This window comes from Leopardus geoffroyi, chromosome B1 (assembly GCF_018350155.1).
Source record: "Leopardus geoffroyi isolate Oge1 chromosome B1, O.geoffroyi_Oge1_pat1.0, whole genome shotgun sequence".
Classification (NCBI taxonomy): domain Eukaryota; kingdom Metazoa; phylum Chordata; class Mammalia; order Carnivora; family Felidae; genus Leopardus; species Leopardus geoffroyi.
This window is the reverse complement of record NC_059327.1, coordinates 26381722-26407089: the sequence shown is the minus strand read 5'-3', so window position 1 is coordinate 26407089 and position 25368 is coordinate 26381722. Positions and strand designations below refer to the sequence as shown.

The 25368-nt window shown below is 43.8% G+C and overlaps 1 long non-coding RNA gene across 1 annotated transcript in view; it reads right to left on the bottom strand.

Moving 5' to 3' along the window:
- LOC123586494 overlaps positions 1-17750 on the bottom strand; it is a 95563-nt gene extending 77813 nt beyond the window's left edge. The window contains exons 1-2 of the long non-coding RNA XR_006706829.1: positions 17392-17750; positions 9008-9114 (exon numbers count right to left, since the gene is read on the bottom strand). This is a non-coding gene — a long non-coding RNA (uncharacterized LOC123586494). The remainder of the gene's footprint in view (positions 1-9007; positions 9115-17391) is intronic.
- Between the last annotated feature and the right edge of the window lie 7618 nt (positions 17751-25368).

Genomic DNA, 25368 nt, shown 5'->3' with positions numbered 1-25368 from the left:
TTCTGTCCTATGAATTTGTGGTCTCATGTGACAATAGAAAGGTAAATGGCCCAGAGGTTCTTCATTGCCATCAAAGATCTGAGGCTGAAATGTCTGTGAATCATTGCTCTAGTTAAAAGCTTCCTGTTGCTGAATGCCCATCTTGTATGCACTGCAATCACTACATTAGATGATTTGCCGGGAGTGATTTTGTATTCTTACAATAATCTGCAAGGTGCGTATTGTACAGATGAGAAAAGCTGAAGCTTTGTGATGCTAAGGGAAATGGTCGAAGTCTATAGGCAAAAAGAACCAGAGGCAGGCGTGCCTGGCTCCACACTCCAGCCAGACTTTAAGGAGCCTCCATCTTGGCTGGACTCTCCCTGGTTTTCTTACTAATCCTCTCTGTGACCCAGATGAATCTGTTTGCTCCCTGCCTGCTTCCGGGACCCTGCTTTGTACAGCTCCAGGGGCGCTGATCACGTTATGGCCTAGACATTTGTAATGTGGGAGCTCCGCTTTGACCGTCTGTTTTCCTCACTGGGATGGTGAGTAATAATAAAAAATTACCATTGTTATTGATTAGAGTGCTTCTGCTGCAAAGAATAGGAAACTCCAATGTGACCAGCTTAGAAAAGTAAAGAAAATGGATTATCTCATGGAAAAGAAGTCTTGGTAAAGAACACCTATAAGCACAGTAAAGTGGATGATTTCACAATGCCACCAGAGTCCTATGTTCCTCCTGTCGTCTTGCTCTGCCATTCTCAGGGCACTGGCATTGCTTCAGCTGGGCTTCCCCGGGGCTGTAAGGGGGCGACTGCTATTCCAGGAGTCACATCCAGACACAACAGCAGCAGGTGGAAGAAGAGAAACGATCGGTGTTACCGCTCTTCCAAATCAAAGTGACAAGAAAATGTAGGAAAAAAGCTCCTTCGCGTGGACCCTAGAAATGATTTTTTGGATATGCCATCTAAAGCACAAGTGATGAAATAAAAAATAAACACGCGGACATCAAACTAAAAAGCTTCTGTACAACAAAAGAAATGATCGGCAAATGAAAAGGCAACCTAGAGAATGAGAGAAAATATTTGCGAACCATGTATGTGTAAAGGGTTGATATCCAAAATATATAAAGAACTCCTATAACTCAATAGCAGAAATCAAAATAATCCAATAAAAAATGGGCAAAGGACCTGAATAGACATTTTTCCGAAGAAGACATACATATGGCCAACAGGCACATGAAAGGTGCTCACCATCACTAATCATCAGGGAAATGCAAATCAAAACCACAATGAGGTACCACCGCACACCTGGTAAAATGCTTATTATCAAAAAAGACAAGACACAACAAATGCTGGCGAGGCTGTGAAGGAGAGGGGACCCTTATGCACTGTTGGTGGGGATGTAAAATGCTGCAGCCACTATGAAAACCAAGATGGAGGGTCCTCAAAAAATTAAAAAAAGAACTACCATATAATCCAGCAATCTCACTTCTGGGTATATATCCAAAAGAAATGAAATCACTGTGTCGAAGAGATATCTGCACCCCTATGTTTGTTGTAGCGCTATTTAGAACACCAAGACATGGAAATAACCTAAGTTTCCATTGACAGATGAATGGGTGAAGAAAACATTATACATAACAGATATATCCATATATACATAATGAATATGTATATAATATTTATTTATTTGTCTGTTTAGGTAGTTAGCTATGTAGTGAAATGGTGTCCAGCCACAAAAAGAAGGAAATCTTGCGATTTGCAACAACATGGATGGACCTTGAGGACATTGGGCTAAGTGAAATAAGTCAGACAGAGATAGATAAATACTATATGATCTCATTCATATGTGGAATTTAAAAAACAAACAAGCAGATAAAAATCCCAGACTCATAGAAGAAGAAATCAGATTTGTGGTTACCAGAGGCAGGGAGTGGGGGGGGGGGGCGGGTGGGACTTGACACAAAGGTGGTCAAAGGTATAAACTTCCAGATATAAGATAAATAAGTACTGGGGTCATGTACAACATTACCACCATAGTTAACACTGTTGTATGATGTATTTGAAAGTTACTGAGAGAGTAGATCCTAAAAGTGCTGCTCATAAGGGAAGAAAACACATTTTTTTTTGGTATCTGTATGAGAAGATAGATAAACTTATTGTAATTACTTTGCCATATATGTGAGTCAAGTCATTGTGCTGAGCATTTAAACTTATATAGCACTGAATGTCAATTATATCGCAATAAAACTGAAGGAAAATAACCAAGGTGCTATTTCCAACAAGTCCCCACGTAGGCCTGTACTTACACCTCATTGGTTAGAACTGGGTCAACCTTAAGCCCATCACTAACAAGAGGTCCAGTTTTTGTGATTATATCAGACTAGTTTGGGTTTGCTCCTGAGTCAGGTTAGGAAGAAGTGGCCAGCTGGACATAACCAGGGCTCTGACAGCAAGGAGTAAGGAAAGGACCGGCCTTTGGATTGACGACCGACAGCAACTTCTACTCAAGTGAAGTGTGTTTAAACTTCTCTGAAGACAGATCACATAAAAATCAAGATTTTCATGTTTCTGTGTTTTCTACCTGTTCTTTTGATTGGGGAAATAGGTCTGAAAGGGATTGGCTGGGACCTCTGTTGAAGAGCTGCAAAGAAACTAGGGAAACTTCATCTATGTTAGGACTCCAACTAAATCTCCATGCGTTTGGAAAGTGCTGTCATAGAGAAGTGCATGTAACTATCAATATTTCAGGGCAGCAATAGGACTGAGAATCCACGAAGAAATGGATATTTGTCTCTTAGGTTAAAGATTAAGCTACAGGCTGTCATCAGCTGATGAGAAACAAGTTGAAGGCTATGCCAAAGACGACACACAAAAAGAGTCACTGCAACTGCCTGAAATCTAATTTTGGGGTTCCGAGCTACACCGTGGAGTTTCCAGTTGCTCTGGTTCTCCCAACAGCACTTGGACAGAGTTCTCTGCCAGGCTGACAAGTGATGCCTCCTGCAACTCTCCTTACCCATTATAGTTCCATCAGTAGGGGGTTGGCTCAGTTCAGTAAAGTGGGTCATATAGAGACATTTGATTCTCCTGTGTTACTCTTGCAGAAACTGAAGAGTCATTATCTGTCATTTAGATGTCCACTGACCTCAGCCAACAATCAAATACATGGAAAAGAAAACATCTCTTTTAATAACATAAATCTGATTATGTTACTACCTATTCAAAAAGGTTTCATGGCATCCTTTTGTCTGTGGAACAAAACGCAAACTATTCACCCAAACATCCAAGACCCTTGGGAATCTAGTTTCTCTTCCCCCTCCAGTCTTGTTGCCTCCAGTCTTGCCAGATCCCTTGGTGTTTCTGAAGGTACGAACTTTCACATTTCTGTGCCTTGTCTAAACTCATTGCTTTATTTCGACCATTTTGATGATACCTAGTCATCATTTAAGACCCTGAACAAACTCAATTCCTCTAGCAGACTTTGCTTATCCTGTGTTGATTAATCAGAATGAATCAATCTCATCTCTATGGGCTCCCCTCTGCATTTCCACTTCTGTTTAATGCTTTTGACAGTTGTCCCCTAAGTGTCTTCTGGTCAATCTGGGCCATTAATTCCTAGACAGGAGATCAGCTGTATCTTCATCGACCCTATTTCTTCTTTCTGGGCACACAGGGAGACCTCACCCAGTTTCCCTTGAAGTTAGTTTGAGGTTATGTGTTTGGGTTCTGACTGATGGACTTGGGTAGAAATATAAGCGTCTTCCAGGAAGGTCTTTAGAAAGCTAGTCTTTAATAATACCTGATGAGCCTCCAGTCCTGTTTTGACCTTCTGTGGATCAAGGTCAGAATCACAGGCTAAAAGGAGCCTGGATCCCTAAGCGATTGCTCGTAAGACAGCTACCTATGGGAGAGCTGCCTATCCTCCCTGGAGATTGTGTGAGTGAGGAATAAACCACTAGTACACCAGGCCGTGGAGATTTGGGGATTTCTTGTTATTGCCATATCACCTAGCTTTTCTTGACTAATACAATTCCTAACGTAGAGGGGATCATGTATTATTCATTTTTTATTCCCCCTGGTGCTCAGTGCTTTGCATGCCTTTCCAAAGCGAAACGAAGAGTGAATAAAATACCTGTCCTAAAAATTATATATTTTCATCTAAGAAAGGACTGAAATTCCCTTAAGAGTAACATGTCTGTTTTCTGTGAACATGAGATTAATGATTTAACAAACATGTGTTTCTGGTATTTTCTGGCAGACTTCAGCAATGAGAGCGAGGGGAAGGTGGGTGGAAAGGGTTGCTGCAAGGAACAACCCCATGGCGGTTCTCCCCATGGTTAGCTTTCCTCCTCCTTCAGGACACGGCTTATCGTCCACCTCTGCAGCAAGACCTTCACAGGTCACCCCACTGTAGGAATCCCACTTCTCTAATATTCTCTATCTTAGCAGTTATCTTCATAGAGTTTGCCCCGGACTTGAAGTATTTGCTTGGTTTGTTTGAATTCCAGATTAGACAGGAAGCTCTGTAAGGGAAGCAACCACCTCTGTCTTGTTCACTGTTGTTTCCAGGTACCAAAAGTATGTGTGGTTCATGGTAGGCACACATGCATGATGATGAGTAAGGGAAGGAAGGAGACAGAAGAACCATGGAGTAACAAAATCACTATCTAGTGGTGGTCGTGGTAGTGGGTCCCAACAGCTCACATTTCAAGACCCCCGAAGCCACAGTTGTACACAGCAAAATAACTAATGCTACTTCCCAGAAGAGTTAAAATTATGTTCAGGAAAGTATACTGAAGAAGAAACATGACTGATGCACTAAAAATATGTCCACATGGCATGGTTCAAACACACTTTCACATTTATAGAAAGAAGCCTTAGTTAACTGGAAAAATTATCCAACCCAACACAGTTCCTCAAAGGGTCAAAATAAGTACGATATCGCTAATCATTCGTTCACCAATCCATTATCATTGCTCAACAAACATTTACTCTGTGTCTAGTACACACAGAATACAGAATATTTCCAGAAGTTGCTGGGAATTCTAAGCAATAGATGGCATGCTCCTTCCTCCTCCTCTTCAATGATTTATATATAATTGAAAACATAAAGGAAAGAGACTCTTGTCTCTTAGTTACATCAAGACCAGGTGCCGTGGTCCTATTTCCATTTTGAGTCCAGTGTTGCACCTGACCTGGAACCCTAAGGAAAGTGAATTTTATACTAACCACAATCCCTATTCTCAAATCCCTGCCTGTAGCCACCCCTACCTCCTTCTATAGTACTTTTCATGAAAAGATGCAATGCATTCTACATAGTAAATACTCAGTCAATATTTGCTATGTGGTTAAACAAAAACACCCACAGAGCTCACATTTCTATGGATTTCCCCTCATGAAGAGAACACATCTCCCCTCTCTTGTGCTCTACCAAAGGACTGGTCTCCACATTGTCACTCAGTTCCTGTAATCTGTGGGTCAAAGGCCAGCAGTATTTCCTGAAACCCTCATGGTCACTAGGACCTTCTAGAGCCATTGCCAGCTTGTCTCCCAGACTTGCCAAAATGGCTGCCTGCCCCCTCTCCCCATTCTGAAACAGCGGCTCCATCCTGGAATCTGGGGTGAGGTTCTGAGAGGCAGAGGCTTTTCTTCCTTGATGCCTATCTCAAGTGTAAAGCAAGTTGAATATTTCTGTTTACTTTTTAAACTCAAGTGATTCCAATGTGTTCCCTAGGAGGCAGCTTAGTAAAAAAGAAAGAGCCCTGAATCCACAGTCCAGAAAACTTGTTTTCGTGTTCTGGGACTGCCCATAACTAACTGTGTGATCTAGGGTGCACAGGGTCTTAACCTCTCTGGGTTGGACCAAAAGGTCATCACCTTTCAACTCTAAAAAACTACAAATGTGTTTTTCATCCAAGAAAATATCTCATATGGCAAGGTGTGCCTTTGATGTTTCTTAGTCTCGGTATTCACTTGACATGCGGGGCTTTATTTCTACGGAGGCTTTTCTAGAAAACAGGATGTTTAAATCAATAAGTCTTATGGTATTATTTAAGTTAAACAAACAGCAATTTTGAACAGAAGCTGATTTGAACGCCTTGAATTTATTTGCACGTGAGATGATAATTAGCTGCATAATCCACTGCTTTGTTCAAGGCTTGTGCTGAAATCCCATGTCCCTGGACTGTGATTAGACTTCCTAATAATCCAAAGGGCTGTTCAGAGATTATCTCCACTTCACTCTGGAGATGGGCATCTGAAGGATACTCTCCCCTGAGCTTCCTGAATATGAAGAAACAGCACTTACAAATCCTTCATTAAGTAACTATTTAACTATCAAGGTCATGAAACTGAATGAAATGAAGCACTCAATCATTAAAGATAGGCTTTTTAAGCAACGCTCATTGTTACTGTCATTACTTCTGCTATCAGGAGGGGAAAGAAATCACTACCTCGTTTCTTTTTGCCAAGGGGAAAGTAGCTTCAGTGGGTTCTGGATCTAGACCTGGAGAGTTTTTCGAAGTCATACAAGTTAATGTGGAGATACAGACTCCCGGCAAGAAGACTGACAGGTGACCAGGGATGGTCTCTGCTCTGAACTAGTGGGGATGTCTGGCCCATCCCCGTTTTCTCAAGTGGGCTCGTCTGGGGACACGTTCTCCCAGTGAGCCTACCCTGTACGTTCTTTTTTGTTTCTTAAGCCACCATCTGGAAGCTGCTCACGATGCTGGTCCAGCCTAAGGGGAAATCACTCCCTCTCCATCAACACCCACCAGGCGAAAATAATCAGATATCAATTACTTGGCTGAGGGAGTGAACAGTTGCTAATTAGAAAGGGACTGCTTTCCTTCGTGAATTGATAATTTGGCTTATTATAGTAAAAATAATTTTTAAAGTTTGTTTCCTCAGGAGAGACATGGCATAAACTGAAGGGAAGAGTGGGAAAGGTCAGGCATGGGAGGTTTCTCCTGCAGGATTTCTTCCCAATGCTCTCAATCCATAAAGCCTCTGGCTATTTCACTGTGGCGTTTCAAGGGATCCCACCACCTGCCTAGGTCTCAGGATTGGTGAACGGCTTAGCCATGCTTTTGGGAGGCACATGTGGACAGGGTGCCACCGTTGTTGTATTTTGCACATGCTGTGTAAATGACTAACGTAGCCACCCTCCCCTTCCTCCAACGTAGCAGAGAGACAAAGCGGTGGGTCCTCCACTTTGGGCAGGAGGTCGTTTATGCCAGAATGCCAAAATGACGTGATGAAAGTCACCTGTGGTTCACCGTGGCTTCGTCCTCACCTCACGAGGAGGCGGGGGGGGGGGGGGGGGGGTGGCTAAGAGGCTACAGTGTATTGCCCTGTTTTCTCCTCTGTTCCTTTTCCTCTAGGAAATGGTATTTCAATGGGCTCAACATGTGCCAGGAATTACTTTAAGGGCTTAACACGTATTAACTCCTTTTATCCTGACAACAGCCTATGTGGCAAGGGCCATCCCTGCCCCACTTTAAAGATGAGGTAAATGAGACACAGAGGATTTAAGTAACATGGCCAGATTCACAACTTGTAGCTGGCAATGCCAGGATTCAAACCCAAGCTCCCTGACCCCACTGCCCATGCTCTCTACCATTTCACAAATTGAAATTAACGAGTAGGTGCTAACTTTCAGCTATGTGATGATACCAAGAACACCAGCGAGGAAAAACCACAGATACGGTCTTGTGCTTTCGGATCAGTTGCCTTTAGAGACTGCTCTAGCTGGCGTCGAAAAAACTACAGACGAACAAAGCTGGGCTGCTTTGTTCACTCCTTGAAATCTGCCCTCCGCCTCCAGCCCAGGTCTCTGCTACCTGCCTACCTGGGAAGCCCACATCTCTTCATAGTCCTAACCTGTATCGTCCATCGACGCAAGTTCTCCCAATTGCTGGTCTTCGAGGCGACGACCTCGGCTCTGGGTTCTCCTCACTGGAGGCACAGGGACTCCTAATCCCCTCCCCTCTTTCCCGAAAGGCATTCAGCTGCTGGCTCTCTTCCCTCGCTTCAAGTTTCTCCACACTAAGCATCTCATCCCATACAGTCTCTTTTCTTTGACTATGCACTGTTTGCTTCAACATTAATAGAAAAAAGGCCAAATTCTGACCACCCAATCCAGTCCCCTGCGGGTCACGTGCTGGGGTCCATGACCCAGCTGTCTCTCCGCCTGTGGGTCTTCTTGGTCTATCCGGCCCTCTTGCTTCCTCTCCACCTGCAGGATAGATGCCCCGTGGTGGGCTATACAGGGAGAGAAAAGCCGGGCACAACCAGAGACCAGGAGGGGCATCTCACAGTGGGAAATGGGCACAGCTTCCTGAGTCTATTACATCATTGCTGCTATTAAGGAATGACCAATACCTGTCCACGAGTCACAGGCAGGAAGCTGAGCGGAGTTTCCAGAGCATGACATCGGAAATTCATTTAATTCAGACAAATAGAGGCAAACGTTAGACTAAATGAGAGAATGTTAAGAAATAGATGACTAACGGGCCGCTTAAAGTTGCCGTAGCTGCCGGACCCGGCAGTCCCCACCAAAGCGACTGTTTGTCCCCCAAGCCTCGACAGTTGCTGGCTTCCTTGAGTTCTCCTTTCCTTCACGTTCGGTTGGCAGGTCCTGTCGGCACCACCTCCAACGAACGTCCTAAAGCTTTCATGTATCTGCATCTCCGTTTCTGCCTCCCTGGTCCACGCCACCCTCCTCTCTGCCTGCACTCTCCCTCCAACGTCCCGGATCCACATCGTCCCTTCCCGTCCACCATCCACACAACGGCCAGAGCAAGCTTTTAAAAACAGACAGTGGATCCTGTGACTACCCTGTTCAAAGCCTTCCAAAATCCCTAGACTGCATAACGGAATAAAATCCAACCTCCTTGCCATAGCTTGCAGGCCTCTGCAGTTCTGGACGCTGCCGGCCTTTCTGACCTCACCACGTGTCACTCTCTCTCTTGGTCCCCAAACCGCAGCCACACCAGACTTTGTCTCTTCACTGTGCTCACCTCTGGGCCCCTGCTCTGGCCGCTGTTCCCTCTGCGTGGAGGACTCTTTCCCGAGTAACCAAGCGGTTGGCAACTTCTCATCACGTGGGCCTCAGCTCAGGCGGTGTCTAGAAAAATCACAACATTCCACAGGTTAGAACAGCGCAGCTCCCGCCAGTGCTGGATGGCAGTGTTTCCTAAGTGGCTTCTGAGTAAGTCTACGAATCCACCGGTGAACAGCTAAAGAGCATCTACTCAGAGAGAGGCCTTTGACGATGTCAAGTCGAAACCACCCACTCCTGCCTGGCCCTTTGATTTATCGTATCACATTCTTGTAGTTTGCTTTCTTCATACTACCTGTGCCCACCTGGAGTGCTCTCGTTCCTTTGTGTTCTGTCTTCCCCCCAAGATGAGAGCTCCCTGGCTCTTGCCCGCTGCTCTATCTTTAGCATCCAGAAGTGCCAGGCCCAGGGCACAGCATAACAAAGGTTACACACGGACACAAGGTACAAAAGGGCCTGAGACTAGGCAGCATTGAGTTTTCTTGCTGGCTTTCCATTTACGAGCTGTGTCAACTTGGAAATGCCGCTTCGGTTTTTCCTTCACTGAGGCTTGGATGATAATGAAAATGCTGTTAAGATCTAGGTTCTATACATGGGAGGAAAAGGCTTAACCAAGTGGAGTGCTTGGTGCTGGGTCTTTCAGAAATGGATGGGAGCAGGGCGCCTTGGTGGCTCAGTCGGTTGAGCGTCCGACTTCGGCTCAGGTCATGATCTCACAGTTCGTGAGTGTGAGCCCTGCGTTAGGGTCTGTGCTGACAGCTCAGAGCCTGGAGCCTGCTTCCGATTCTGTGTCTCCCTCTCTCTCTGCCCCGTCCCCACTCATGCTCTGTCTCTCTCTGTCTTAAAAATAAATAAAACATTAAAAAAAAAAAAAAAAAGAAATGGATGGGAGCAGCTCTCAGGCCCTGAAACACTTTATGATTCAAGAGAAAATGAGTTTACGTTCTTTTTCAGTTTTAAAAGTCACATGTATTATATTCTAATTTCTCCTTAAATTGTTCTCTGTGCAAGGCCTAGGTTGTATTTCTCAATCAATCCCAGCATTTTCTAGATTACATCCGCTTGTCTCCTACCAGCATGGGATGAGTTAGTCTGTGACTCCCTCAATGACCACGAAAAACCTGGGTCATCATCTGAGTCTCTTGTCTCCTAGGTGGGAAGCCGAGGTCCCGAGGGTGTTATGAGATACTGGGGAAGATGTCGAATCCAGAAACTGTTCTTGCCTCCAGCCCCACTACAGCAAATTTCATCACCAAGAGAGCCGCCTGGGCTCATGTCTTGTCAATGGGCTACCCTGGGGCCCAAACAATGGTCTTATGATTCTTCAGCCAATAAACGTTTGGGTGTCTACACTGCCAGATACCATCCTGTCTCACAGAGTTTTCCCTCTGCGGCAGAAACATCAAAGAGTCTCACTTCAAGAGCCCAGGGTTCTATAACTCAAAGCCACTTTGGTCTCCCCTTCTAAATCGTAAGCTGAATAAGACCAGAAACTGCTCTATGACCTCAAGCCGTTGTAAACATACGAGGGTCCATTAATCAATTAAAACAATAATAAATCTATGAATGAATACATTGGAGGTGGGGGGCAAGCAGATGTTTTCAAAGAACTGGCACACTATAATCTATGAAAAGCTGCATATTCAAGTAGGACACTTGAGATTCTTGTATGAATGGAAAGACTGGAATTTTTTTTTTAAGCTCTTCCCAAAGTTGAGAGCTGGCCAAAGAGTTTTCTAGCCTACTGCCTCTTCCCTAGTTTCAGGATTAAACTGTATTTGATTTGATTATATAAGAAAAAGAGAGAAGAGACTTTGGCCTGAATAACTAACCACAGGGCCATTCTTATCTAAAAGTGCACATAGAGGTATTTTTTTCATCCCTAAAGTAAGGTCATTTCACACACGCACACGCACATGAAACATGCCAGCGTGGCAGGTGGCTCCTTTTTCCGGGTCCTCTGCCTGAGGATGCAGAGCTGGCGGGCTGGTCTACACTGGCCGTAGACACAGAGAAAATCCAGGTTTCCTAGGAACTGGAGGGCTGCTTTGTCTTGGCTCAATGTCTTCAGCAAGCCAGCTGCTGCACATGGTTCCCTGGTAGTAATTCAGTCACAATGCTCTATAAAGTGTTGGCCTCCCTAGGGCTTCAAGGATCTAAGGGATCAAAGACAGAAGTGGAACTTCTGGTTCCCTTTGTAAAACTATGCAGAGAGCCCTATGGTCACCCCAGAAACACCTTCACTGTGCTTGGTCCTGGGTTTAACCCTATGTGTCCCCTGGGGACTTCAGCGTCTACTGAGCCTTCTGATAAGCCTGCTATGGAAATGCAACTTGGATCCAGCCACTAAGATTTCCAATCCCAAATCGGGACCCATGGTCTGGAACATGATCTGGTAAGGAGTCCATTCTGGAGTATTAATTACTACATTTATCACTTTACCACTCATGGGAAACTCTACTGGTTTTAAATACTGAAATATGGGAATATGAATCCTGGCTCAGGATTTGTTAGTAATAATAATACTTTTTATTAATTATTATAATATAATAATATAATATATGATATAATAATTATTAATTATTATAACATAATGATATATGATATAATTATTAATTATTATAATATAATAATATATGATGTGATAATTATTTATTATAATATAATATATGATATAACAGTTATTAATTATTATGACATAATAATATATGATCTATGATATAATTATATCATATATGATATATGATATATGATATAATAATCAATTATTAATAACAACTAATAACAATTATTAATTATTATAATATAATAACATATGGCATAATTATTATCGATTATTAATAATTAATAATTATTATTAATAATAATGCCCCTGCAACCACTTCCACCACCCAAGATGTCCACACCTTAATGGAACCTATAACAATGCTACCTCACATGGAAAAGGGACAAAAATTCAATTAAGCCCCTTGAGATGAGATGGTGACCCTGGATTAGCCGGGAAACCCAGTGTAATTATCTAGGGTGCTAGAGGTAGGAGGCAAGAGGCAGGGTCAGAACCACAGGAGGAGATGGGACCATGAAAGGTTCAGTCAAAGATTTGCAGATGCCATCTTGCTGGCTGTGAAAATGGAGGGCGGGGTCATGGGCCAGGGGACGCCAGCAGGTTTCAGAACCTGGACAAAGCAAGGAAGCAAAGTCTCCCCACAGCCTCCATAGGGACACAGCCTGAGTCTGGCCAGCACCTTGACTTTAGCCACATACAACCCATATCAGATTTCTGACTTCCACACCTGTAATAGAGTACATTGATATTGTTTCAAGCCACTAAGTTTGTGGTTCTTCATTGTAGCAACAAGGGGACACTAATACAATAGCTAGTGTCATCACTTCTTCTAATCTATGCACAAATGCCTCTTTGACCATGGATTTGATAACCAAAACAGAATATTAACTCACTGGATGCTTGAGGAGATAAAGTCAAGAAGACCAAGAGAAAGATGAAGAACTCAAAAGTAGGGGACCAGGAGAACACAGATATTTCATGATTGCCCCTACAACTTGCTTATTAGATACAAAGTAGGTAACACTGATTCGTTTTGTTTTATTTCATTTCATTTTTAAATGTTTATTTTTTTACTTTGAGAGAGAGTGTGTGTTCACAGGTGTGGAAAGGGGCAGAGAGAGAGGGAGAGAGAGAGAATCCCAAGCAGGCTCCACACTGTCAGTGCAGGGCCTGATGTGGGGCTCAATCTCACAAGTGTGAGATCATGACCTGAGCCGAAATCAAGAGTCAGGTACTTAACCAACTGAACCACTCAGGTGCCCCTTCACTGATTTATTTTAAAAAGAACTTCTAGGTTATAACTGGAATCAGTATCCAATTTGGCTCAAACTTTCTTTTTAACAACATCAGTATCTGAAGCACTAAAGTAGGATCCCAGCAATGAACTTCAGATCTTACAAGAGGCTTTTAGTTCATTAGCCCTTCTTTCTACTATATTTGCTCCATCAGGAACATGAACCGAACACATTAGTATTTATAAACACCCTTCTACAACAATGTAAGAAAAAAAAAAGAGTACTTGAGAGTTAACATTCTTTGGACTAGAAAATTCAGTTAATTAAAATATTCTCTAAGCTTCCATTTTAATCAAAGTTTTATTTGAATGTGCTAGTGGGTATAGTAAATCACAAGGCTGAGACAAGAGGGAATTCTTTCTGCACTAGAAATGAATGGATCCGAGTGCAGATTTCATCACGCCAGAAAGCCCTTCTGCGACCCCCTACCCCATTGCCCTATTTGATTATCTTCATTGACAATCTGAGCTTATGTTATTTATTTATCAGGTCCTTGCCTCTTTCTTCTCGCTAACATGCCAGCCCTTCAAGGACAGGAACTTTATCTTGTTCAGAGCTACCTCTGTAGTACTCAGAGCAGTGCCCAGCACATAGCACGTGCTCAATAAATAGCCATTGAATGAATAAACTGTTAGAAATTAGTCAAAGGGTCTTTGACTTCCATTGGCTTCCCCCATTGGGCCATCATGGTGTGGAATTTCATGTAATCCTCGCAACAAGCATAGTAGGACGAGGGTGTTGGTCCCATCCTACACATGAGGAGATGAACGGACAGCACGACTTCTCAGCGAGTTAACACCAGAAGCCAGAAGAATAGCTTTTTCTCTCCAAGGGTTGGGTGAGGATGGAAGGATGGTGAAAGAAAATATGCAAGTGTCAGCCTGAGTTTTAACTGAGAGTAGCAGTGGGGTTAGCTGGAAACCTAGACCTTCGCACAGGCTCAGCCTAGTCACTGGGGGCCTCAGGTCTGCCCGGCTTACTTACCCTGCTCTGCTCAAATGTCCACTCCCACCCGGGCTTTATTTCTCCTAAGAAACCATCACTCAGCTCCCTTCCTTTCCAGGGAATTTCCTCTGCACACCCAGGCAGAGGGGGCCGTGGCTCTCAGAGACTGAGGGGACTATTATGTCTGCTGTATCCATGCCGACGTGGTCGTTGGCACCTCCTGTGGGGTGAGACGTAGGTACAGAAAGGCCCCTTACCCACAAGCCTCTTCTCCAGCAATCCCACAACGCCTACATTTCCGCTACTAGAATTCCACTTTTGATTGAAACAAGGTGTTTTCAGAAGGTATCATCTGAGAGCAGATTTCTGAGACAACGAATGCTTAAATAGGTAAGTGTGGTTGGGGCAGGTGGGAAGAGGTGGGTGGGGGTGAGGAAAGAAGGAAAGGAACACATATGTGCCAAGCAAGGATTTCAGAGTCCTAATGAAGACATGATCGAACATAAGGTGTGATCCTCATTATGGTGGAGTCACTGTATATTTATCAGGCACATTTAACTGATCTTAATTTAAAATGAGAGAAAGAGAAAGACTGAAAGAAAACTTAAATAAATCTACATACCATGGATACCGTGGGACCCCTGCCATCCCACTTAACGGCCCATGTGCCCCACAGTGCGTGAAATGAAGGAAGCATGAAATCACTGGTCTCGTGTCCTGGGGGCCTCTCAGAGTGTGAGCGGCTCCCTAGGCTGTGAGGGATTCTAGTGTTTGGAGATACACATTTTCCCCCATACAATATGGCCCCCAATTAGAAGACAACTACTTCACCAGGTGTTCCTTTAAGGAAACATTATGGACACTGGAGGAAAAAACAACCTGGTTGGATTTAGTGGCAAATAATGGTTATCTTTGACTTATTCTTGATTCCTTTCTTTCTCCCACACCCCACCCAACCCCTCAGTTACCCCCATCAACTCGCCCTCCAAAGCACAATAAACTCAATCTGTCGCTACCCCCCCATCCCTGCCACCGCCCCAAGTCCGAGCTCCCAGCATCTCCTGCCTTCACTGCTACAAATTTCCTCCCCAGTCTTCGTGTTTCCTTCCTCCCACACTGCCATCCCTCTCCATGCAGCTGCCAGAGAGAGCTTGAAAAGGGGGACCGGTCACATCCTGCCCCTGCTCAGAACCCTCCGGGCACACTTGGAAAACAAATGAGCCCGAAATGATGTAGTTCCCCACCTTAACCGCCCAGCCTTAGTTTGGACAACTTCCCCTTAGCCTGCTTTACTCTGGCTCATTCTCTCCTTAGGAGCTTTATCCCGGCTGTTCCCTCTGCCTGGATGCTCTTTCCTTTAATCTTCACATGGAGGCTCCTTCTTATCACTCAGATTCCCGATGAAATGCTGTGCTGTTGGAGGGGCCTTTCCTCATCATTCCCTCTTACTCCTAAGTCTGCGAGTAATGCTTAATGTTCACAGAAGGGTGAGGACTGTCACCCTTCGCCAAATAGCTGGCCCCATTAAAGCAGTGACTTTGCCTATCTTGATCACCTTTGGAGAAAGGTCTCTGACATGCAGTACAGGCTTCAAGTGAATTCATCAAGGACACACCTAACTATCTTCGTTCTCTGCTTACTTGCTCATTTCAGAACCTGACCCCTGGGGAAAAAAAAATATGGGTCCACTATGAAAATAAATAAACATTTTATAGATGAGGAAAGTGAGCCTAAAGAGATTCAGTAATTTGCACACACATTTGGAGCACAGCACATGTGAGGCCACTTCTCACGACCTTTAAGAAAATATATTTTCCGCTTTAAGAGAGTAGACAGTGGCTCTTCTCAGCTGGAGACAGGTACTTCAACAGGGTAAAGTGTCAATCTCTACAGAATACAAGTCCTCATTTAGAAATAACACCTATACAAGAAAAAAAAAAACACCTAAAGTGTGTGTCCATTTGGGTTTAATCCAAAGGACCAATGACAAACGAGTCTCTGGTGTTCAGTGTGGGCCCTGGAGACCAGGGTCCATCAGCAGAGGAGGCTGGGCTGCACGTCTCGGAGCCTGGGCAGCCTCACACTCTCAGCTCATGGTATCTCTAGATCCCGTGACTTTCTCTAGAGGCAAACTCCCTTGGCTAGATTGTCAGGAACGCCCAGGAAAACATTGGAATCAGGGTTTGAGTGGCAGTTTGTTGGGTCGGGCCAGAAGAGTCAAGAATCAGAATCCCAGGGCTACTAGGAGTCTTGAAGATCGTCTAGTCCAAGGGCCCATCCATTGCCTGGACCCTCTCTACTCCATCCCACCACTGCCCCTTCTGAGCTCGAACACCTGCAGCAACAGGGAGGCTCTTCCCCTTGCGGAAGCTCCCATCTCTGCAAAGATCTAGTCAAACTAGACTATTAGAAAACTTGGCCTGTATTGATTGGAGGATCTGTCTTCCTTTTGCTTTTCTGCTCACCCTCATGACAGTTCAAGGCCTTTTAACATGGAAAAGCAGCTCTGTTTCCTCTCCTTCAGGCCAACCTCTCCTACTTCCTTCAGCCTCAGCTACGTTTGCAGGGATAATCTTGGGCCCTTTCACTAATCTGATTACATTTTCCAGTCTGTCTACATCCCTTTTTCAATGCCGTGCTCAAAATGGTGAACAACACTCCACATAGGATCTGATATGTTGTACACAGTGTTTCAGACAGTGTGGAAATACCATCCCTCATTCTGTATTTCTCTTAAGGCGGTGCAAGCATATGGACGACCATGTGCCTCAGATGTCTGTGGCTGTGCTTACCATCCGATGGAATGCCTCGGTCTTTCAACACCCTCGCCTGCATACATAGGTATCTCAGAGTCAAGGAACATTTTAGGGAAATTCGACACCACAGAAATGGTTCCACATGCATCCTGTGGACTCTGGTCAACCAGTTCTGATGTTCCAGCCTTTACCCGTAGCAGGGGCCTCGTCAGGACCTCATTCTAGGGGCAGGGCTTGAGGACTATGGGCCAAGTCATACATAGTCATGGTCCTAAGGAATCCAGTTCAGGTGGCCAGAGCTGGTGCTTTAGCATCTGATCTTACAGGTGTGGGCATCGTCAGGAATTGTGCAGAGCTATAGGGTTGACCATGGGAACGTGAATCCAAAGATAAGTCAAAGCCTGAAGGGTCACTCTACATGTTTGTGATAAGCAAGACATGCTTATTACCTCGTAAGAGCTCCAGACGTTGTCCAGTCCAGATCCTTTCTAGCAAAGATTCAACACACAAGTGAGCAATATCCAGAAGTCTGGGAACAGTCTGGAGAAACTGGGTTCTCAGATCTGAGAATTAGGACACTGGGGTGCACAGCAGTCCTCAGTACCAGAGAAACCAAAATGCAGGTCAGGATCAGAACGAGGACACTGAGGTCAGATAGACACTGACTGCATGATGAATTGCAGCCTGATTCCAATTCAGCAACCTATTTCCTCACAGCCTGTAAGTGGAAATGAGAAGGAGCCTCATCTTTGCTTGTTGTCCAACAGCATCAAAGGCTCACCTTCTCCTATGTTCTCTGGCTTCCCCCGCGGAACCTCTGGCAACCTCATCTCTGGGTCCCAGGACACACAGTCAGGTCTGCACGTTCCCTGAATCACCAAACAGTAACAGCTGGTGCAGCTATAGATGCAAAATGCAAATTAGCCAACCGCCACTCGACCTTTGTTTCCATTTTAAAAACCGATACCACAATTTCCCCCTTGTCTTCAAGCAAAGTTAGGTGCCCCTTTAATAAACGTTCATTGTATGCTGTGTTTTCCTTTCACAACTTTCGCCACAAACACAAGTAATTGTCTGTGTAGTAATTTGTTTGGTATCTGTCTCCTTGATAGACGGCGAAAACAAGCACTATGTCCGTCTTATTCATTGCCTTATCGCTCAGTACCTAAAACTATGTCTGGCACACAGTGTGTTCATAAATATTACACAAATACAATGAGCAAGACAAATCAGGGCCAGAGGTGGGATTCCACTTTGAGACCAAGATATTTCTATAACTCCCTATGTAGTCTTAAAGGTTAAAAGGTTTACCAGCTGGCCCACTCCATTGACTCAGACAGTTTGGGATCTGGTGCCTGATTCACTCCCAGCCTGTTGACAATATCCAGCCATCTTTGATGTCACCTCCCTTATCCATTTTTCTGGTGTCCTTCCTCATTTTCCTGTCTTTGGATCCCAATTTCTTCCATCTCTGTTCTCTGGTATGGGTCTGACTTTCTTATTTAAAGGACTGTGGATACTATTTTTACTTGGTTTGTTTTCTTCCTAAACTATAGGCTGTGGTATTCTTGTATTTAAGGCCACCAATGTTGGATTGTCTTTTTGCATATTTTGTGAACCCTTAGCAAGTTCCTACAGGAGTCCTTCTGCCAATCCGGCCTCCCTGAAAGGCCGGATGCTATGGCCTGGATGTCTCTGCAGAATTCAGTTGACTCATTTTTGTGATTAATCCAAGGAGACTTTTATTCAACATTTATTTACATAACGATACAGAAAATTGAAGACTTCCTCCTTCTCCAAAATTGACAGTAATTTTTGAGGGAGGTGCTCTTTTACAACAGAATGGAGAGAGAATTGGGACAATATCTAAGACAAAGACATCAAGAGGGGCAAAGTTAAATATCATTGGCTAGTTAAGAGGCATAGGCTGGCCATTTAATGAGCCACAGCTTCCAAATCTCTAAAATAAAGGAATTAGATAGTTTCTCAAGTCCTTTCCATTATGATTGTCTAGTATTTTGAATTTTAGAAAAAAAGTTCTTTATAGAAATATGATTTTAAGAATAATCGCTAACTGTCACAGTTTGAACAAAATCAGAACTTTGTGTTAATTTTTTCATAGTCCAAGTTGGATTTACATTTGTGCCTTTGACAAAATAAGTATTGGCTTTTTAGATTTTTTTAATTACCATGGGACTAGCATATTGACATGGTTCTCAGAGCAATCTTAGAGCACAGGGAACTGCTTGTAATTCTAGTAATCCCGCAGTAGGTTACTCACACTTTGGTATTTGGTTTGACATTTATTTTTCTTTTTCACTCAAATTGATTTAAATATCATTAGCCTCCCAAAATGCACCAAAGGGTAATTGCATTGACTATTTTGGCTCTGCCCAGCTATTACTTTGCAATTCATCTTTTACGGCAAAACTTCCCTTGTGAGCAGGCCAAGGAGGGCTGAGCTTGAAACTTGGTCACACCTTCTGAACAAGCGTAGAGCCTATTTTAAATGTAACTGAAGCAAATCAAAGGATAGGACAAAACACTTGCTAAATGGCAAATGGCTGATTTGGAACTGCGTATGTGAGAGTGTATGTTAGGCGAGGTCTGAATGGAACTGTTGAATTGTGCTGCATGACAAAGGAAAAAAGGATAAACCAATTCCCATAAAGGCATCTTTGCTGAAAAATCTCCCTGATTGATTACACATCTCACAACATGGGTTAATTTGAAGATTCAAGTAACCCAAAGGCTTCTAAGAGCCCATCAAAGAAGAGAGCAAGGACCTTTGGGACTGTAGGACTAACAGTCTCCAAATAAGATACTTTTCTTCCCAGGGGGTCCGAGCCTAGAAAAAAAGAAGAGAATAAGGCAGTCTCTGTCACCTAGGAATGTAAATATTTTGGGAAACTGGTTTTTTGAAATCTCCTTTTTCTAACTGAGATTCCAAATCTTGGGGAGGTTGGGTTTATATGGGAGGAATCTCCCACCGTCATCTTATCCTTCTAAATATCTGTCATGATATTAACGTGGGTTCTGTTGAAACTGAAAAGGAGCACTACTACAGTGGTTCTAACCCTAAATTGAAGCAGTTTGCCTCGTGATTCTTCTGCTGAATTTGTGTTAATGGATCTTACTTTGCTAATAAAGCAGCCAGTGCCCTGCCTTTAGGACAAAGGAAGAGTCAGCCAAGATGGGGCACGAGCAGACAAAAGAATAATAACAAGGCAACAAGGGGCGCCTGGGTGGCTCAGTCAGTTAAGCATCTGACTTTGCCTCCGGTCACGATCTCACTGCTTGTGAGTTCCAACTCTGCATCAGGCTCGTGCTGACAGCTCAGAGCCTGGAGCCTGCTTCGGATTCTGTCTCCATCTCTCTGCCCCTCCCCTGCTTGCTCTCTTTCTCTCTCTCAAATGTAAAAAAAAAATAATGATAAAAATTTTAAAAACATCAAAAAATTTTTGAAAACTAAAATTAAAAAAAAAAAAAAAAACACAAGGCAACCAAAGCAAAAATAAACAAGTGGGACTATATCAAAAAACCTGTACAGCAAAGGAAACCAACAAAAACAAAAAGGCAACCTACCGAATGGGAGAAACTATTTGCATATCTGGTAAGGGGTTAATATCCAAAATATGTAAGGAACTCGTGCAACTCACTGGCGGAAGAAAGCAATCTGATTTAAAAATTGGCTGAGAAACTGCATGTACATTTTCCCAAGGAAGACATACAAGTGGCCAACAGGCACATGAAGAGGTGCTCAGCATTACAAAACACCAGGGAAATGCAAGCCAAAACCATAAGGAGATACTACCTTACACCTGTTAGAATGACTATTATCAAAAAGACAAAAAATAACAAGTGTTGGCAAGGCTGTGGAGAAAAGGAAACCCTTTTGTACTGTGGGTCATAATGTAAGTTGGTATAACCACGGCAGAAGCAGCAGGAGGGATGCTCAAAAAATTAAAAATGGGGTGCCAGGGTGGCTCAGTCTGTTGAGTGTCCGAATCTTGATTTTGGCCCAGGTCATGATCCCAGGGTCATGACATCAAGGCCCCCTCCACCCACCCCCATCTGACTCCATGCTGAGTGTGGAGCCTGCTTGGAATTCTCTCCCTCTCTCTCTCCCTCCCTCCTTCTCTCTCTCTCTCTCTCTCTCTCTCTCTCTCTCTGCCCCTCTCGCCTGCTCATGCTTTCCTTCTTTCTCTCTAAATAAATAAATAAATAAATAGATAGATAGATAGATAGATAAATAAATAAATAAATAGAAATAGAACTCCCATACTATCCCACAGCCCCACTTCTGGATATTTATCTGAAAGAAACAAAAACACTACTTCAAAAAGATACCTCTGTGTTGATTGCAGCATTATTTACAATAGTCAAGAGGTGGAAACAATCTAAGTGTGCCCTGACAGATTAATGAAATGGATTATTCAACCAAGGAAAGGTAGGAAATCCTGCAACATAGATAGACCTTGAGGGCACTATGCTAAGTGAAATTGGTCAGAGAAAGACAAATACTATGTGATCTCCTTTTACCTGGAATATTTTGAAAAATGAACTGAAAGATACAGAGAATAAATTGGTAGTTGCCCAGAGGCAGGTGGGAAGGTGGGTGAAATGGGTGAAACTGATCAGAAGGTACAAACTTCCCCATAGAAGATAAACAAGTTCTAGGGATGTAATGTACAGCATAATGACTATATTAGCAACATTGTATATTTGAGAGTTGCTATGAGAGGAGATCTTGAAAGATCTCATAACACACACTTACTATGTGTGTAACACGATGGATGTTAATTAGACTTACTGTGCTGATCACTTCACAATATATACATATATCAAATCCTTATGTTGCACGTCTAAAACCAGTACAATGTTATATGTCAACTGTATCTCAATTAAAAAAATTTTTTTAGGGGTGCCTGGGTGGCTTAATTGGTAAGGATCTGACTTTGGCTCAGATCATGATCTTGCAGTTCACGAGCCTGAGCCCTGTGTCAGGCTCGGAGCCTGGAGCCTGCTTTAGATTCTGTGTCTCCTCTCTCTCCACCCCTCTCTTACTCATGCTCGCTCTCTCTCTCTCCCCTCTCTCTCTCAAAAATAAATAAATACATTTTTTAATGTAAAAATATTTTTAGAGAATAAAAACTCAAATCCTTGTAGAGATCCTATTTTGTGGGGAGTTCATATACTTTCCCTGTGTATTCCCCTCCCTTCTCAATCTTCCCTCTCTCCCTCCTCTAGAATTTCTTCCTTTTCTATAGGTCACTCTTTTCTTACCCAAGTCTTGAAACTTGACAACTCCAACCCTGGATTGGCAACACCGAGTATCTCAAGAAATGTTGGAATATTCTCCCAGGAATACTGCTCTATTCAAATTAAAGTTTAAAAAGTGTATTTTCTCTCTTAAAAATCGAAAGCAGTCTCTCTCTGGTTTCCAGGTCTGTTTGTAAGGAGCTTGGGAGTTTCCACCCCACTCTACCAACTGGAGAGCTGAGCAGACTGAAAAATTAACAACCCTTATTGGATCTGCTAGACATGGAAGGACACAGGGTAAACCACTGCCCCCCAAGATTGGGGAGACAGACAGAATACAGGGGGTCATGGCTTTCGGGAGCAGAAACTTGCCAGCGGAAAGTGCCCTGGGGACCAGTATCAGGGTAGGAAAACCTGAACTGAAATGGAGGAGTTGCTGGAGACTCAGTGCAGACAACACAGGAAAGTTAAAAACTCCAGGGGACCGAGTCATAGGGGAGCCCTCACAAAATTATGAGATTTAACTCAAGCAGGGCGGTCAGGTTCCCACAGTAAATATCAGGGGAAAATCCCCTTGTGCTTCTTACAAGGTGGAAAGGGAACAAAACCATTCTCAAATATGCAAGAGCACTCTGGTCTCCTTAACAAGACCTGCCCTGAGGGGGAAACTAGTTAACCAAAGCCTAAGTTACTGGGATATCATCAGGGCTGAACAACCATGAGGGAAAGAAAATACCCAACTGCAGCCCACTCCAGACAATCCCCCCTAAGGGATAGGGGAATGAAGAGAAAAAAATCCAAAAACACTTGCAAAGTTTGAATTTAGCACAGGCTCAGTAAAAGACTGAGACCTAGGGGCGCCTGGGTGGCTCAGTCGGCTGAGCGTCCGACTTCGGCTCAAGTCATGATCTCGCGGTCCGTGAGTTCGAGCCCCATATGGGGCTCACTGCTGTCAGCGTAGAGCCTACTTCAGATCCTCTGTTCCCCTGTCTCTGCCCCTGCCCCACTCCTGCTCCCCTTCTCTCAAAAATAAACATTAAAAAAAAGAAGAAATGACAAGCCAATTGAGACAGAACAAGCATCAGAGCCAGACATGGCAGGGATGTTGGAAATATCAGACGGAGAATTTAAAACAATGTGATTAATATGCTAAGAGCTTTAATGGATAGAGTAGATGGCATGCGAGAACACGTGGGCAACATAAGCAGAGATGGAAATCCTAAAAAAGAAGTATTCCTAACCCATTCTAGGAGGCCAGCTATCAGGCCATGAAAAAATATGGTAGAATCTTCAGTGGATATGACTAAGGGAAAGAAGACAATCTGAAAAGGCCATATGATGCTGGCTGCATGATGATCTGTAAAGGGCAAAACGATGGAGACAGGAGAAAGGTCAGTGGTTGACAGGGGTGAAGGAGGTGGGGAGGGAAGGGATGAGTAGGTAGAGCACACAAGGCTTCTGAACAGTGAAAATTACCTTGAAACACACCATCATGATGGATACATGTCATTATACATTTGTCCAAATCTATAGAATGCTAAACACCAGCAGTTAACCCTCAGGCAAACTATCGACTGTGGGTAATTATGTGTCAATGTAAGTTCATCAGTTGTAAAACATATAACACTCTTGGGGCACGTGGGTGGCTCAGTCAGTTGAGCATCTGACTGGTTCACATCATGATCTCATGGCTCATGGGTTCAAGCCCCACATCAGGCTTTGATGGCAACACAGAGCCTGCTCTGGATATTCTGTCTCCCGCTCTCTCTGCCCTGCCCCCACACGCATGCGGGCATGATCTCTTTCTCTCTCAAAAAAATAAATAAACATTAAAAAGACTTTTTAAATATATCACTCTCGTGAAGGGTATTGGTAATAGAGGAGGGTGGGGGTGATGCAAGGTGATATGAGAAATCTCTACCTTTCCCACAATTTTGCCATGACCTAAAACTGCTCTAAAAACAAAAGTCTAAATCATTTTTTTAAGCTTGACCATAAAATACTTTTTTAATGTTTTCAAACAGGGCATAGTGAGGGATTTGAGAAAGAAAATATAAGGAAGTTTCAGAAAACTAAACAAAGTTAATACACAACCACCATAAACAGATAGGAAATGGTTGAAATCTACAAACATATTGTAGAGTTGAGAGAAAAAGAAGCACCAGATCAACATGCAAGGTGAAGCAGAATGGGATGGTTGTTCACCAGAATCCACTCCCACTTGTTTTCACAATGATGAGTGGAGGCTGGTGTGCAGCCCAGGGAGCCACTGCATCTTGTGTGGCCCCTTGGAGGGGAGGGTGGTCATGTGACCACATTCTGGCCAATAGAAGGAAGTGTGCCATTTCCAGACAAGCCTGTAACATCTGACAAGCACGCCTCTCCACATTCTTCCCACTTCCTGCTGGCTGCAATCTGAACTCTGAACACATAGAGACAAGGAAATGGTTTAGATGATGGAGAGTAAGACTGAAGCAACCTGGGTCCCTGAGCCACCACATGGACAAAGATTCTTGCGGACCTAGAGCACCCATCCTGGACTGTGAGGTGAAAAAAGAAACCGACTTCTATCTTAAACTGAGCCATTATATTTTGGGTCTCCTTGTGTTTTTGTTTTTGTTTTTTTTAATTTTTTTTTCAACGTTTATTTATTTTTTTGGGACAGAGAGAGACAGAGCATGAACGGGGGAGGGGCAGAGAGAGAGGGAGGCACAGAATCGGAAACAGGCTCCAGGCTCTGAGCCATCAGCCCAGAGCCTGACGCGGGGCTCGAACTCACGGACCGCGAGATCGTGACCTGGCTGAAGTCGGACGCTTAACCGACTGCGCCACCCAGGCGCCCCTGGGTCTCCCTGTTAAAACGATTTATTCTGATGCTAATAATTTAGGTGCTAGTCTTTAGAAGTTAAATCCAAAGCTGATCAACAATGGGACTTTTTGTCAACAACCTTATCGTTGTTTTCTCAGTGGGGGGTTCTATCTCCGTGTCACTGTTCCTGACTGTGGGCCCTCTGAAGACTGGAATCACGCCTCCCCTCTACTTAACCGTTGGCACAGAAGCACTGAGCACGCACCTCAACAGCAGTCATGTCAGGTAATGCTCCATAGCGATGATGGGGTGACAACTCTCATGAACCCTTGTGAAATAAGTCTACGTGTCTTTGTCTCCCTGTCCATTTGCAAAACTGGCTGAAGTCAGCAGGAAGGAAACCTAGCGTCAAGGTCACTCGTTCTCCGTGCCCGCTGATAACCACGTAAAACCGACACCCATGGTGCCCTTATTTTCCCTTCTTCCAGGATGCAGCAGCCGTCCTATGGGATGCCACCTGACCAGTGGCAACTTCTTTCACCAAACCATTGTCCGTACTAACGTTCTATCATCCTGAAGCTCCCTTGTGTCTATGATGATTGGCTTACCACAGCATCTCTTGGGTCTCACTCCTTCCGTGCTGCTAGAATCTTCTTTAGTGCTTTTATAAAAGGCCTTGGATGCTCA